A 17500-nucleotide genomic window follows, 5' to 3' on the forward strand; every position below is an offset into this window, starting at 1 on the left:
GCCAGTTAGTGGCTGAGGTTTGCTCTGTTAAAATCCCCAAGGATAATGAGAAGGGAGTCTGGATGTTTTCACTCCATGCTGGTTATCTGGTCAGCCAGGTGCTGTAGCGCCTCGCGAACGCAGGCTTGAGGTGGTATGTAGACACCGACCAGAATTAAGGAGGAAAACTCCCGCGGTGAATATATATTATATGTTGTTGTTGTGTTACAGAGTATGTTGTGTTATATGTTGTCCCTCGTCGCACCACACGGAGCAGCGCTCCAAATTTAATTGTATGCAAATACAATGACAATAAAGGCTTTTCTATTCTATTTCTTTCTTTCTAACGTAATTCTAGCCTACATTGGATTACTAAACAGTACAGATGTAGCTTCCACATATTTATATTTGTCATGTCTGTCACATATAGCCCAGGCATCAGTTTATGTAATGTTGCAAGTATGATGTCAATATAACTATTAAAACATCTTTTTACAGTCTATTTTTGCTGAGAACCACTTTCCTCACGCTTACCTCATGTGTGAAAAATAGGCTCAACGCCGAAACTCAACTCGAAACCTTTTCCAAGAGTAGTGGCTAGCTACATACCACACCATCTTTCAAGAGTAGGGGCTAGCTACATACCACACCATCTTTCAAGTCTAGCTTGTAAGCAACATTGGTTACAGGGAATAAATATTATCTATTTGTTTAAACAAGAAATACAGCATGCAGAGATGACTAAAAATACAAATTTCACAATACGTTATATGCATATTTACCTAATTTGTTTGTTAATTAATTGAACATGCATGTTGTTATGTGTGTATGTATGTATGTTTTTGTTCAGGGAAAGATTGGGGAGAAGACTGGCTACCTGCCAATGACATACATCATAAGAGTCCGTGCAGGAGAAAGGGTGTACAAAGTAATACGCTCATTTGTAGGGAACAGAGAAATGGGCCAGATCACGCTTAAAAAGGACCAGGTATGTTGAAAATTGTTATTGTTATTATGATGTAGCCAAACAACACGTGGTCAGATGCTGCAGCCTTGTAACACAGTGTAGTATTTGCATGCAAGCGTGTGATAATGGCAAAAGTGATTCTGATTCAAATCAACGGGGCTGTCCTTACTAGCAGCGAGTGTCAAAGAGTTACAGAACCTCGGGGGGCTCATCTGCTTAGAGCCGGTAGAGAGGTAGAGATAGAAAAAGAAGTGTGGGGTGGGGGGTGGCAGAAGGGGAGGGGAGACAATCATAAACATGGCAGATGAATTCAAACACGTATCACGATGAGCAAACTAGCATACATGTGGTAAATGTATACAATACATACAAATATAACATGATATATACATGATAGCATTCAAGTATTCTAGAACAGCTTATTGGGTGTACAGTGTGCTTGTACGGTTACTATTACAAGGGTAAGTAGAGTAATGGAACAGAAAACTATGTTGATGGTGGCAATTATTCACAATGCAGGTAAATGCTAGCACAGAGTATGGGGTAGAATAAGTGCATGACAGTGTGGTGGGGGTGGGTAGGTGTAGGCCGGGGGTTTCTCCAAGTAGATCAGGTGGAGAGACTACAGCAGCATCCCACAGCGGAGATAGCAGGGTTTTTCCTGGGTCAAAATGGGTCTTCGGTGCTCCAAAAAAAAATGTGCGCGCTGTGCGCGCAGTCTGTGTTACCATGTCACCTGGTAGCTTACATTTTACCATTTCATAAATAATGAGGATATGCTTCAGGAAATCATTTTGCTTCCACTTTAGATTCAAATAGATTGACAATAGTCCAAGCCCCATGGTGCTATCATGTATGGTTGAAAGATTATTAAGGTTTACCTCTTTACATATATATGCAAACTACTGAAATGTATATCAATAGAATCTAGAACTAACCAGGTCAGAAATGGAACACACAAATTATGAAAATCAAGTTTATCTATTATTACTATTCATTTTTATTATACAAACCTACATACCATTATTTTTGTTTTTATTATTAAAACTGTCCACAAATATGTTTAATAGTGTGTTTAACTTCTATTGGCCTGTGACGGAGCGAAATATGCACCGTCACTATAAATAGCACACGGAAAGACGGAAGATTTGTTACGGTTAGTTAATAAGTGTGCAGCGAACGTTAGAGGGAGTGCTTGGTGGACTATGAGCCTGTGAGAATGAGCACGCATGGGACAAAAAGGAAAGTGCAATTAAATCGCGGAGCTCACCTGCAGTCTAACCGGCAACTAACCGAAGCAGAGCGCATATGGAAACATCTTCCTTATTCACGCAGAAGCGGGAAATAATGGACGGTTCCACTTGAGACGGGGGTTTTCGTCCGTATGGAAAAAGGACATTGTAACTGGCTGTCAGAAGCCAAAGTAATATGTTTGTGCATATGATGATGCTCAATGTAAAGTATTGTATGCATGATACATGGTTAAGAGTAAAAAGATATGTCTGTTTAGATAATTGATTAAAGTATAATGGTTAACTCCTGGGAGGAGGGGTTAGGGTGAATATAACCTGCATCCAGGTAATGGCAGGGAGTCTAGCTTTGTCCTCTGAGGTGAGAGGATGACTGTCCTAATCAATTAAGCTATTTATTGCAAGTCAGTAGAACTACTATTTTTATTTGTTTGTGTTGGGAAAGTTAGTTCTGTTAAATGTAAAGTGCGTCTTGTCTGTTCACCTGCCGGCAGCATAAATAAATCTGCACCTTTTTGGCTTACTTGAACGCTTTCTACTGGTTACTGCCTCTGCCGCTCAACACTCTACTTCACATGGCCCACCGATGGAGGCTGCGTTGGAAATCAAACTTTTGTCAGCATTTTGAGTGGACATTTCATTTGCATTTGTACAGGTGTATTCGTGCACGTCGGGCTGGCCCTCGCAGCGGAACGACAGTTTACAACCGCACCGGTTTATCAATGATAATATTAATTCGAGATGCAACACAAATATATCCGCTCTCCTCCGAACGAGCTGAGCTTTCATTGATAAACCAATGCGGTTGTCTGCCTCTCCCGAGGCCCCGCGGTCTACTGGTACTCGTTCAAACGGGTAAACAAATCAAATAATAGCCTACACCTGTGTAGGTCCTCAACATAGCAGATATTGTAATACATTGAAAGCCATGAATACTGAAAATGGAATGTTATGCTCAAAATCACCGCCGACTGATGAAGTCAGGATCCATACGCAAGTTGAGTGATTGGCAGTTGGCCGCTCTGTCCATTCGCGCACCTCACAGTTGCGTATTGTTCAGACAAGAAGACACGCTTATCAACTCGATTACTATTGATCAAAACAGAACGAGGTTTCGGCTGAAGCCTATACTTGAAACATACTATTGAGACCATATTTGAACATGCATTGCACGCGTGATGAAGGCGCATCCCACCACCTGAGCGAAATAATTCATATCTATAAATAACAGGTCACCTTTATTTTTTTAACCAGATTTGTAAACAGGTCGCGATCAATATTTTGCAGTACAATAGGCTACCTTGGTTAAAAATCAAATTACGGTAGATGCATGCTAGCATTGCGCTAAATAATTAGACAGCTAACATTAATTAGTGGTGTTAACATAAAGTCAGTTATTGTATATGGCATTAATATTATTCTAAAACACCTTCACTAGTGGTTTTAACCAGATTTGTAAGCAGGTTGTAAACAACATTTTTGAAGTGCCTTGGTTTAAAACACAGCTAAAAGCTAGCTACATTAAGTTGCTTGCTCAAATCTGAAATTCAAACCAAGTATTCTCTAAACTGGCAAGCTTGGAGCAGCCTCTTTTCAATGATTGGCTCAGGGGGTGGGAGAAGCTGCTGCCTTGAAGTCGACGGTGAGGGCTCAAAACACCATTAGGCTGAATTGCGCCATGAATGACAGCTTTTTTTTATTTATTTTTTATCGCGGACTTTTTTTTTTGCTCGGGATTTGTTGTAGGCGCTCGGGAAAACGGCTTAGGCGCGCGCCCAAATTTTCTCTATGCAGGAAAAACCCTGGACAGATGAGACCTGAATGTCAGCTGAACTGCAGTAGGGACCGATGGGTTCTCAGCCGGGTCTTAGGTGGGGAGTTGTTCTGTAGACCTGTTAGTCATCTTTCCCACACACACACACACAGACACACACACGCACACTCAAGAAGCCCTGTCTTGGGCTGTGTTTTTCTTCTTGGGGTAGTTGGCCGTCACTCCCTCTTTCACACACAAACACAGAACGAGGCCAATCCTCTAGTGCCCCTCGCTTTCAACCTCGATCGACTGAGACATTCCTCTGATGCCCAAAGAACAAAAACACCACCTAGGACTGAGTGTGTGTGTGTGTCACAGCCAATTGCCTACAAAAACACCAACCAGGAAGGGGGGGGGGGGGGGGGGTGTTAGGTGTAAGACTGTGACAGCCAACAAGTCAAAAAGAACCAAAACTGTGTATCGGTGTGTGTGAAGTCATGCGGTCTGTTCTTTCCCTAAGTTGCTATCTGAACTATTGGCTGGGCTTCTGAGGGGAGGACACCGCCACAGCACAGCCATTTACCCTCACCGAGCGCTAATGAGCGGCTAACTCCTGCAGCTAGCTCCTGCAGCTCGCCCTGCCCCGAACTACAACATCACTTAACCAAAGACCAACACAGCACATGCAGGAGCCACTGCCCCTAATTAAAACACTTGACCAAAGTCCAATACAGCAAGGAGAATAGGCTTAAACTACAACCACAATTAGGCAACACTTAATCAAAGCTCAATACCGATTAGGGCTGAACGATTAATTGCATTTGCGATTTAATCGCGATATGATAGAACGCGATTTTCTAACCGCAACGTTCGCGATTAAAAAACGTGGGCTAAAAAAAAAAAAAAAAAAATTTATTTTTTTTAAGATGATACATTTTGCACACAGTGTTTAAAAAGTGCATGCCTAGTGTTTATACTTAAAATGACTTTTTTAAATTACTTAAATGCACAGTGGTTCTTGTTTCTGTAATGAGCAGTTAAATAAAAATGTAAAATATGGGAAAGAATATTTTACAATAAATGTATCTAATGTTGGTCATATTTAAATAATTCATTACGTTTTGTTGGGAAAAAAAGAGGATAAAAAAAATTTAAAAAATCGCATAATAAATCGCAATCGCAATATTTTGGTAAAAAATCGCAATTAGATTATTTTCCCAAATCGTTCAGCCCTAATACCGATAGCACAGCCTCAAACTAGCATCGCTCCTAGCCATGGCGCAACACAGGCTAGCACTGCCTGAAACTACTTAGTCAAGGCTCAGATGGCATAGTGCCAAACTCTTAACCAAAATACAGCTACACACACACACACACACTCTCTAATAGCCTCAAACTACACCGACATTTAGCCAAATCACAATTCACCACTCAAGTCTTTTCTCAATAGGCCCACATCTTTAACATCTACGAATTTAAAAAACTCAAACAAACAACATTCTCCCCTCAGCCTCCAGAATGAAAACTACTACACCATGGACCAAAGCCTAGTGCCAACACCAAGGTTTAATGTAGCCTAAAACAATTATCAGTGGTGTTCGAGAGTGTGTGTGTGTGTGTGTGTGTGTGTGTCTACTACACCATGGACCAAAGCCTAGTGCCAACACCAAGGCTCTCCATCTTAGCTGACACCATGTTTGTTTAATGTAGCCTAAAACAAGTCTCAGTGGTGTTCGAGAGTGTGTGTGTGTGTGTGTGTGTGTGTGTGTGTGTGAGAGAGATAGAGAGTGTGTGTGTTTCAGGGGTGTCTAAGAGTGATGCTATCTCCTCTGGATCTCCTGGCTGCTCTTTGTTTAAAGAGCCATTTAGCCCAATCTCCAAGTAGCATCATTTATCTTAGCGTACCTTATCTTAGCGTAACTATTTTAGTGTACCTATCTTAGTGCCAGTGTGTGTTAATGTGTGTGCAAGAGTGAGTGTGTGTGTTAATGTGTGTGCAGGAGTGTGAGTGTGTGTGTGCGCGTGTGTGTGTGTGTGTGTGTGAGAGAGAGAGTGTAGAGTGTGTGTGTGTGTGTCAGCGGTGTCTAAGAGTGATGTTATCTCCTCTGGATCTCCCGGCTGCTCTTTGTTTAAAGAGCCATTTAGCCCAAGTAGCATCTTAGCGGGGTCATTTATCTTAGCGTACCTTATCTTAGCGTACCTATTTTAGTGTATCTATCTTAGTGTCAGTGTGTGTGTGTGTGTGTGTGTGTGTGAGCTTATCACAGTCTCATCTCAAACAGCTCTCCAATGTGTGCGTGTGTGTGTGTGTGTGAGCAAGAGTGTGTGTGTGTGCTTGTGTGTGTGTGTGCTTAGCACAGTCTCATCTCAAACGGCTCTCCAATGTGGTTTTGTGTTTAAGTTGTAACCAGCGTGTTTATCGTCCAGGCGTGGCAGCTTTTTGATACTTTCCCTGAACTCTGCAAACAGGCACACACACACACACACACACACATACACACACACCAGACTCAGACGTGTGATTTGTGGGGCAGGTGGTGTGTGTCCTTGCAGACTTATACAATCAGCAGAATACTGTGTGTGTGTGTGTGTGTGTGTGTGTGTGTGTGTGTGTGTGGGCAACTGAATAATGGCACTAATAACTAGGGATGGGTATCGTTTGGTTTTTATCCGATACCGGTACATAACCGGTACTTTTAAAACGATACCGGTGCCTAAACGGTGCCGGAACCGATACTTTTATAAAAAAAAAAATTAAGAAAGGCTTTTTTTATTGCCAAATATATGAACTGTTTAAAGTAGATTATATATATAAATAAATACAAAACACTTTTTAACTTAAAACTTAAATAATATATGAACTGTTAACAAAAGTTTAGACTATACTTAAATAAATACAAATAAATACAAAACACACACACACACTCTGTACACACACTACAGCTTCAATACTTCAGCAATTCTTTTGTAGAAATATCAGCATATTTGCCTTCTCCGGCAAAATGCGACACCTTTCCTGACTAATCGCATGACCTGCACAGGAGAAAACCCTCTCCGATGCTGTCGATGAGGCCTGTACACACAGATATGTATCTGAAAGTACACAATTAGGGATGGGTATCGTTTGGGTTTTTTCCGATACTGGTGCTAAACCGATACTTTTAAAATGATACCGGTGCCTGAACTGCTACTTTTTTTTTTTAAAGCACAAAGCGACGATTGACGACATTAAAGAAAGGCTTTTTTTATTGCCAAGGCATTTTTTTTTCTTCAAATTGAACAATATATGAACTGTTTAAAGTATATTATAAATATAAATACATACAAAACACTTGGCTTCCAACTACAGCTTCAAACTTTTTAACTTCAAACTATGAACATTATATTAACTGTAAACAACAGTTTATAGTATACTTAAATAAATAAAAATAAATACAAAAAACAGCTTCAAACTTCTTTTGCAAAAATATGAGCATATTGGCCTTTGGAGTCAAAAATGTATTATTTTGTTTGCATTTATTTCATGAAATTTCACCATTTTATGATTTGTTTATACATATCTTTTCTATCTTGTTTATAGTTACTCTTGTTACTTGAACACACTGAGTACTAGAAAATGTGTACTGCCCCTTTAAGAGACTACCGTTGGTAGTTTAGCTGTCATCTCCGTATATTTTTCAGTCTTCGGTTGCTGATCTGCCGTTGACTCTTGCCTTCTCGCCCCTCTTTTCACGCAATTATTTTGTTGCATTTGCTGCACGTCGCGATGTTTGAATCTTTTTGTGCGAAATACAGCCACACTTTTGACCGTTTACCTTTCGGTATTTTCTCTGTTAAAAGGTTGATGGCTAGTTTTGTTTGTGCTTGCCTGCTCTTCACTGTCATATCAGAACCGGTTCCAATACAACCGGTACCTACCCGGACCGAAATGCAACGCAGATTTCGGTGCTTCATTTCGGCATTTATCAGATAAGACTGTTGACAAAGTTTACATTGGGAGCTGGGGCAGTTTTACATGTGCCCCACAGAATCTGCCTAGCGACCGTGTTCAGGCACCGAAATGAAGCACCGAAATCTGCGTTGCATTTCGGTCCGGGTAGGTACCGGTTGTATTGGAACCGGTTCCATATTGGTACCGGTTCTCGGTACCCAACCCTACTAATAACTTCCCTTACTGCTGTGCCAAGTGGGTCACACATTAGGCAGACCAGATGGTAGTATCTGATTAATGAATTATTAGTATCTGTAATTAATAATTAACTACATAAATATAAGTAGATGTAACTAGTTATTATATAGTATTCATCAATGTCAAAACAGCACAGAAAAGTAATTGATTAATAAAATAAGTACTAATAATAGTATCTTTATTAGTATAGTGTGTCTTTCTGTATCTGCAAGAGTACATCTGATGTGTGTGTGTTCATGCTGTGTGTGTGTGTGTGTGTGTGTGTGTGTGTGTGTGTGTTCATGCCGTTTCCCATACGCTGCCAAACCACACAGACTCTGAACCAAAAGTCCAATCATTCCCCTAGCCAAGCCAACCCACATATTCACTAAAAAGACACCTCGTTCAGTATCAACCAATCAAGTCCTAGTTCAGTATCATCCTCCTTCAGTATCACCCAATCAAGTCCTCGTTCAGTGTCAGCCAATCAAGTCCGAGGTCCACAATGCCTCTCCATGAAGACTGTGCGTGTCTTAAGTCCAATCTATGGGTGGTGGACAATAGGCCAGTAACTTCATCTATGAAAATATGCTAAAAAATATATACATATATTTTAATATAAATTAATATAAAATAACTTTTGTCGTCTAGCAGCCAAATAGTTAATGTTGTGCCCTGCTGCTGATCCCTCTGGGGCTCCAGGGAACAACTAACAGGATCTTCTTTGGAAATGGAGAGAGAGAACGAGAGGGAGAGAGAGAGAGAGGGAGAGAGAGTGAGAGTGAATAAGAGAGAGGGAGAGGAAATGAGAGTGAGTAAGAGAGAGAGAGAGGAAAGGAGAGAGTGAGAGTGAGTAAGAGAGAGAGAGAGAGAGAGAGAGAGAGAGAGAGAGAGAGAATGTGTGAGAGGGACAGCGTGAGAGAGAGTGAGTGAGTGAGAGAGTGAGAGATATACAGATAAAGGCTGAAAGTAAAGATCAGTGGATAAATTCCAGAGAGAACAGAGGGGCACCTGTGTGACAGGTCACGTCCAAGAGAAGAGAACAATCCAACAATCTGTCTGTCAATCATGCTGAGTGTTCAAGGACACACACACACACACACAGACAGCACAAGGTTACGCTAGCACACCTTCTCCCGGTCAAAAATAGAGCTTTGGTCAAGAGCATTCTAGCAGCCATGGCAACACCGTCACAGAACACTCTGGCGGCCCATGTTCCGATCAGGAAGGTTCTTCTTGCTGCTCAGTTCTCATGGAATCAAACCTCCTCTTGGCCAGGGTCAGACACAGACTCCCTCCAGCAGCATCTCCTGTGGCCAGGGTCAGACACAGACTCCCTCCAGAAGCATCTCCCCTGGCCAGGGTCAGACACAGACTCCCTCCAGAAGCATCTCTCCTGGCCAGGGTCAGACACAGACTCCCTCCAGAAGCATCTCTCCTGGCCAGGGTCAGACACAGACTCCCTCCAGAAGCATCTCTCCTGGCCAGGGTCATACACAGACTCCCTCCAGAAGCATCTCCCCTGGCCAGCGTCAGACACAGACTCCCTCCAGAAGCATCTCCCCTGGCCAGCGTCAGACACAGACTCCTTCTAGAAGCAGCCTCTGTCTCTCTGAGCCTCTGGGACACTACCAGTCAGCACCCCCTCACTACCTGGTCACACTCAACTCATTGACCTGAGACTAATGGCACACAACACGGGGCTGAAGACTACACAGCCAAATGGGCGCGCACACACGCACACGCACACGCACACACACACACACACAACACAGCCAAATGGGCACAAGTGGCAGCTGATGTCAGTGTGCAGGGGGTCATGACACTGACCGTGGTTACATGGATTCGAATAACTGCCTTAGTCGGACTGAAATCGCATTATCCGTTTCATGTAAGCACCTTAGTCGGATCGTAGTCGGACCGCACAGTCGGACTAACACCCCTGGATAACTCGATCCGATCCAGTTGATAGTTCGACTATTGCGGCATGTAACGGTGAATTGGATAAGGAACTGGACTTTGCGTCTTTGCGCATGCTTGAGATCCCGCCGCACTCCTCCCTCCCTCCCTGCCAGGTCGTGACCCGGAAGACGAAAGAGACGATACGTTGTCTCAACTGTTCATACTAATGACACGTTTATTTATGAATATCCTGCAGACTGTCTCACAAGCTTATTCTTGTTGACTATGAACAAACATAACAGAAGAGGTCCGAAGATATGAGTACCTTTACAACCCCTCCTTAAAAACGTATAAGGACGTTCAAATTACGATACTTATGTGGTGCCAGTGTTGACAAAAACGTTGACTGCGACTGTTTGGACAGAACGCGCTAATTCACCGAACAAATACTTTCATATTAATTTCCCACCACTTGTTAGTCATGTCATCCATTCATATCGATGTGAATCAATCAATACTAATACATCTTTAACTGTGATGTGTTTTTGTTTCATTTCACAACGTATTTACTGTATAATCAACGATAGCAGGTGCCCGCTTGTAAACAGTCCACATTTTATTTGCTTAAAACACACAGCAGTACTGTCAAATCAGAAAGCAAATCAGCTGTCAAAGGGCTGTTACCTGACCAAATACCTTTCAAACTCGGTGATAGTATTCACAACTAATTTGTTCTTCATTCTATCAAATATGATGAAGTGTGGTCCGCGACGGCCACAAGTAAATTATTGCGACATTTCTAACATACAACTCAGAACGAAGAGAACACAGCCAGTAGTAGCCTAATCTAATAAAGAGTTGCCTAATCTATTAACAAGGTCATGGATTGGTGGCTTAAGACAGGAACTATGAAAAGAAAATTAAATGAGAAAGCCTCTAACATAGACAAGGAGAAAGTGGTTCAGCCTCATTTGGGAATTATCTCGCCGCGGAGTTGCATTCAAAACACTGTGTTTTTCTCCCGCTGAGACAGCAAGATGATAACTAGGCTATATTCTGTGTTGTGTGACGTTGGATAATGACAGCTCTTAATTATGAAAAGTTGACTACTAGGATGGCTGTATTAATGCCAGTGGGCTAGCCTACTGTTGGTAGTGAAATACTGCGGTCAGTATGCGCATCGTTGTGTTTTGTGATGTCTGTGAGTGTGTGATGGGAGTATGAGGCTGTGAGCGAACTATAGTTTGTAACATAACCAAGTCACGCATGGAGCAGGGTTCCAGATGCTTTGCCTTGCGCATTGTCATATCTATAACTAGCCTACTGGTACGTACAAAAGGAGAGCCCACCCGCGAAAATCATGTGTGCGCTAACAATTGTCTGGCGCCAGGTCTTGGGTAGGAGGCATGTTGTTCCGGGGATATTTAGTTAAATGGTCCGCAAATTTTTTTTTATTGGCTAAGTGGTCCTTGGTCTGAAAAAGTTTGAGAAACACTGCTTTATAGACAATAACGATCATACACTCCCATTGCACTCAAACAACCACACTCAAACGAGGATATATTGTATCAATTAGCCTATTAAGTACTGTATTTATTGATTGCAAAGAGTTCAACGTTACAGCAACATAACTTTGCTCCGGTCGCTAAATCTGATATATCCGTGTGCATCATCGCTCTCCCTCTCTCTCTCTCTCTGCCACACCCACCCTGTAACCTACGTGTTTATACATTATAGAAGCAAGACCATTATATTGTAACAAATCACGGAAGCGTGGTATATTTGTTATGGCTTTTTATTAAACACTAAAACACAACACACTGTCACAATGGCACGGGCTTTATGCCCTGGTGCAAGTTACCACGAACAGACTGTGCTACCGTCACCCACCTGTATAAGCTCTGTCCCAACACAGAACAACGACATGTAATTAGAACGGTAAGGAACATATAGGGAACGTCGTTGAGCTAGTGCATCACATAGAGTATAACAGTATGCGCCCGCTGCACGGCATTACGGGGCGACTATGCCGGCACGTTAAAATATTCTGGTTTAAAGTTAATGCTTGTGAAATCAGCTGTCACTCGGCTATTACCTGACCAATACCTGTCAAACTCGGTCATAGTATTCACAACTAATTTGTCCTTCATTCTATCAAATATGATGAAATTTGGTATTGTACCCGTGAGGCAAGCCTGAGTTAAGTTCTGTTCGGTTATCTGGCGCTGAAAAAACCCACGAATAAGTACTGTCAAATCAGAAAGCAAATCAGCTGTCACTCGGCTATTACCTGACCAATACCTGTCAAACTCGGTCATAGAAAAATATCATGAATGCATATTTATTACAATGGGGAAACTATAAAATCGGAGTACGGACAACTAATGCCCAGCGTTGACGATGCAGATATAGAGCTGGAAACAGCTAAATGAGCTACAGCCCAAATGCAGTGAGCTTTATCAAGCCCTGGAAAGTTCGGCACATTTGCCCGTTTCCACAGCGTCTGCTGAGCGGTCATTCAGTACAATGGGGCGTCTTAAGACATATCTTACGAAGTACGATGACTGACAAAAGACTGACTGGACTTGCTCTCATGAATATTCACACAGATTTGGAAATCGACAGCGAAGAAGTACTAAACAATTTGATGCAACTGGCAGAAGGGCAATGCGTTTTGGCTGTAACCCATTATTTGCGCGCGTGTGTGTGTGAATGTGCATGCGTTTCTCTCGCCTTTTATCTTTCACCTTTGAATAATGTAACTTATAAACACGTTGGCCCAGCAAAAACAAACAAACAACGCGATGGACAACCCAAGAGGCAACACGCATTTCTGGACCGATGAACAGACGCGATTCATGCTCAATCAACTGTTGTTGTTGGTAGTGGTGAAGAGGTCAAGCGGAAATGGCTGTATCACCACTAGTTGTAATGAAAACAGCGCCACCTTTCGTATCGGATATGACATGCTTTCGGCCAATGATTCGATTTATTCACTGCCATGTACATTGGGATAATAGCACCTACCCTCGAAAGAAAGCATAGTCCGACTAAGCAAAGATTCGAATTATACCATCATGTAAACACACTGACTGATGGACTCGATGATGTTCCGTGCCCTGAAGAGGGTTGACCCCAAGGCAACACACACACACACACACACACACACACACACACCCCTCAGTAACATCTCTGAGGACAAACACACAAAGTCCAGATAAGAGCCAGACTTGCTGCTCTGTCATAAAACTACGACCTGCTTGGCTTCTGCCATACAAGCTCCAGCTCAAAGTCTGATGCGAGCCTTGAAAGTTCATGCGCTTGCCACTAGTCGGGCACTATCCACACGTGACTCTGCTCTCTCATCAGACCAGCGGTCTCCGTGGCTGAGGAGGCAGCCTCACAGCGGAGATGGCAAGAGTCTATTACCCCATAACTGACCCCAGCCTTCAGCACTATTTCATAATATTTCGTTCTGATGAGGAAATGAGGAAAGGCTTTCACTTGATCAAATCAGGGGACAGCCATTTCAGCACAGACAATAACTTTCGCCACAGGAGTTTCCAGTGCCATTAAAAAGAATGTAGTGAGACTTCGGGCAGTTGGTGTGGGAGGACATGGCTGCTGAGCCAATGGCTAGGAGAGGGAGAGACTCACCAGCGCGCTGACTTGAGCTGAATCTCACGGGCAGGACAGCTCTCTTCTCACCTCGGGTCTGAGTAAAGGGAGACATGAACATAGAGGGGAATGTGTTAATGATTTTATAAAAACCCACACTACGAGTCTAAGACAGAATCGGCCATAATACCACAGGGAATTTTAGCCGCTCAGCGTTCGTGCATTTTACAATACACAATACATCGCACGTGATGCTAGAATGACGCAAGTGTAACGACAGACACGGCTATGGTACAAATAGGCCACGCAAAACGCTCGGCTATCGAGGCAAATATAGTAACAGTTCAGTGGAGAGGAGATGCGAGGCACACGGTGTTCCTGACATCTAAATAACGACAGCAGGAGACTGTATCGTAGGTCAAGCTAACAAGTTCAGGTTCGGGTAGAAGAGACGCTCAAGGTCGCCTCTCACGTTCAGTTCAGCGCAGCGAACAGCGACACCTCCCCCATTAAAAGACCCTCTCTCTCCCCCGTTTCACACCCCCTTATTGTCCTCTCCCTATTGTGTACCAACACCCGGCTAGGAACAGCCACGGTGAACGGAACAATTCAAAATGCTTCTGCATAGGTATGCGAACTGCAGGGGGGACATGTCTTAACGCCATTGGGACCACTGGTAGTGTCTACATTCATTCAAAGAGGCAAACAATAAAGATGCTCTTTCACATTACAGACAGCACGCAGGATGCAGTCGCTAATTCTATTCAGAGCTGGTGCCGGCGTGGCTAGCTGAATCAACCACTCACTCCGTTAGCGCTCCGGTGGTTTCACACATGCATGTAGTGATGCTGGACTGAAAGCAATGCTAACGGACCCGGAGTGAGTGTGTCGCTGCCGCACTCTATGCCAAAAGGACGTCGATGAAAATATGTTTCAACATACCTCTGAATGGCGCTTCTTAGCGAGGAGAAGAGTGTTCTTCGCGTAGCCGTCTCTGTCCGCCTGACACGAAGAAACGTGTTCATGGGAATGCGAAAACTTTCCTGACCGCGCTTGTATGAAATGTCGGCATGGGTTCGCTGAACGGAAGTGCGCATGCGCGCGAGTCCCCTCCTACCCCAGCATAATTAGCTGGACACACGAGCCACGTTGGTGACAGACACGCACAGATCACCTGCGCCTTGCAGCTTCGCTTCGTCCTTCAACTGACAGTGCCGTTCTAGGCGAGCAAAATTTATAGACCAAGACGGGTGCTGCACACACAGTCTGCCTAGCAGTGGAAAACATCAGAAACACAAGACGAGGGAAATACGCTTTGTTAGAAAACTCGCTCTGGTCAGTCTGGTCAGTTTAAACAGAGGGCAGTTACACTCTGTAGGCAGGACCTACCCACAAACTTGAACTGTAATTTGGTCTAATGTGTTTGGCTAATTATGGTGATTGAAGTGGGAGAATGGTCCATGCGTTGTTGCAAACAGTAGAAGTCTTGTAATTTCCCCTCTATTAGTCTACGACACGTTAGAATGAGAGACACGAGCGACGTCCCGTTCGGTGTTTATCTGTGGACCGCAGGGAGAGCGTCTACATGGCAGGGAGCCCAGTCTTTCTTCACACACACACACACACACACACACACAGTCCAGCCCGCTGGGTCTTTCTTCACACACACACACAGTCCAGCCCGCTGTGTCTTTCTTCACACACACACACACACAGTCCAGCCCGCTGTGTCTTTCTTCACACACACACACACCCAGTCCAACCCGCTGTGTCTTTCTTTTGGGAGCTCCTTTCCATCTGATAAGGAGTTGTATGTCGAAATCCAGCTGCTGCTGCTGCTGCTGCTGCAGGGTACACACACACACACACACACAAACACACACACACACACACACAGATCCGTCTCTGGGGAACAAGGAACAGGGCCCAACCCACTCCAGGCTGCTGCTGCTGCTGCTGCTGCTGCTGCTGCAGGGTGTTCACACACACACGCACGCGTACACACATACACACACACAGATCCGTCTCTGTGGAACAAGGAACAGGGCCCGAATGGGCTTAAAGAGGTTCTGCCACTGGGTTCCGGGAGAAATGAGAAGACTCTTGAGGTTCCGCCACTGGGCTCCCGGAGAAAGAGAGGACTCTTGAGGTTCCGCCAAAGGGCTCCAGGAGAACGAGAGAACTGAGGAGGAAACCAGTGCCTGAGGCTTCTCTGACTAATGACCTCAGCCAGTCAAACACACACTCATACACACACATTTACACACACACTTACACCACAAAGAGAACAGACCTGAGTAATGACTTTTTTCCTCTCCCCTCTGGCTTCTAAACGGCGGAAACTTAGTTAAAAGTTGATTTGGGAGTGTGTGTGTTTGTGTGTGTGAGTGTGTGTGTGTGAGTAATCAGTTGAACCTTTAAAAAGAAAAAACAGATCAAGTCTGAACACACAATGCCTTTTGCATACGCGTAGCCGAGGATCCCGCAGGCTTGGTTTATGTCACATTGTGAATGGAGCGTAAACAGGAAGAATCAATCCACTCTGTCACTACATTAATATGCTTCAGATTCAGATTCAATCCACTGTCACTACATTAATATGCTTCAGATTCAGATTCAATCCACTGTCACCATATTAATATGCTTCAGATTCAATCCACTGTCACTATTGTAAGATGACCAAAGCAGCTGCTGTGGCCACCAAAAGTTGGCCAGCCTAATATTCAATATGGTAATCTTATCATGGTAACAAAGGAAAGGTCCCCACACTGGATTTGCTCAGACACCTTGGGTCAGGAAGCAAACTAAAGGTGTGAGTGACTGCAATTAATCATAGTGTGGGAATGGTGGTAGGCCATTGAGAACCATCAGTGAGCAGGTCAGAGAAACCTGATTATCATACAGAACAACAAAAGCCTGGAGTGGGTTTGCATTACAAGCCTAGCTCATTTACATTCAAAGCCTAGGAGGTGTCTTAAAACAGTATTAATGGCTAGAATTGGAGATGCTTGTTGTTCAGACCTACACCGCTGAATCCTGAGTATGTTACACGTGCTTCGTTACTGCACTTTACTGGAATAAAGATTGCTTCATCAGAAACAAAGAAACTTCCTTTATTTCTTACACTATATTAATATGATTCAGATTCACATTCAATCCACTGTCACCATATTAATATATTCAGATTCAGATTCAATCCACTGTCACTATATTAATATGATTCAGATTCAGATTCAATCCACTGTCACCATATTAATATGATTCAGATTTAGATTCAATCCACTCACTATATTAATATGATTCACATTCAATCCACTGTCACCATATTAATGGTGTGTGTGTGTGTGTGTGTGTCACTACTTCACTGCTCTGGAACATTGACATGGGCTTTTGCTTGCGGGAGGAGTAGTCACTGTAAAGGGGGGTGTGTGTGTGCGTGCGTGTGTGTGTGTGTGTGTGTGTGTGTGTGTAACAGTCAGATTATTGGTGTCATGCTCTGTGGTAATGAGTTTAACTGACGGCTGGTTAGCTTCATTAACCTCTTAGTGTGTGTGTGTGTGTGTGTGTGTGTGTGTGTGTGTGTGGGGGGGGGGGGGTCATGTGGTGGGCCCACCGGCTGCCGGTTGGGGTGTGGTACAGGGATGACCTGCTTTTTAGGGGGGGGGGGGTTAAGGGAATAGAGGGTTTAGACGCTGTGGGGCGCCGGGGCCCCTTAACATCTATATGTTGTTTAGTGGGAGCATGGATAGGCTATGAACCTGGTCCTGGGGCACTTGTCTTAAGCTCGCTGTACAACAATCTGTGTGTGTGTGTGGGCGCATGTGTGTGTGTGTCCTGTGTGTGTCTGTGCGTGTGTGTGT

General features: G+C 43.7%; 1 protein-coding gene across 1 annotated transcript in view; it reads right to left on the reverse strand.

Annotated features, from left to right (window-relative positions):
- The window catches only part of slc16a1b (solute carrier family 16 member 1b), a 39148-nt gene extending 24395 nt beyond the window's left edge, over positions 1–14753 (reverse strand). The window contains exons 1-2 of the mRNA XM_031566851.1: positions 14583–14753; positions 13680–13737 (exon numbers count right to left, since the gene is read on the reverse strand). The gene's annotated coding sequence lies outside the window, so the exon portion shown is untranslated. The remainder of the gene's footprint in view (positions 1–13679; positions 13738–14582) is intronic.
- Between the last annotated feature and the right edge of the window lie 2747 nt (positions 14754–17500).

Source organism: Clupea harengus, chromosome 4 (genome assembly GCF_900700415.2).
Source record: "Clupea harengus chromosome 4, Ch_v2.0.2, whole genome shotgun sequence".
NCBI classification, from domain to species: Eukaryota; Metazoa; Chordata; class Actinopteri; order Clupeiformes; family Clupeidae; genus Clupea; species Clupea harengus.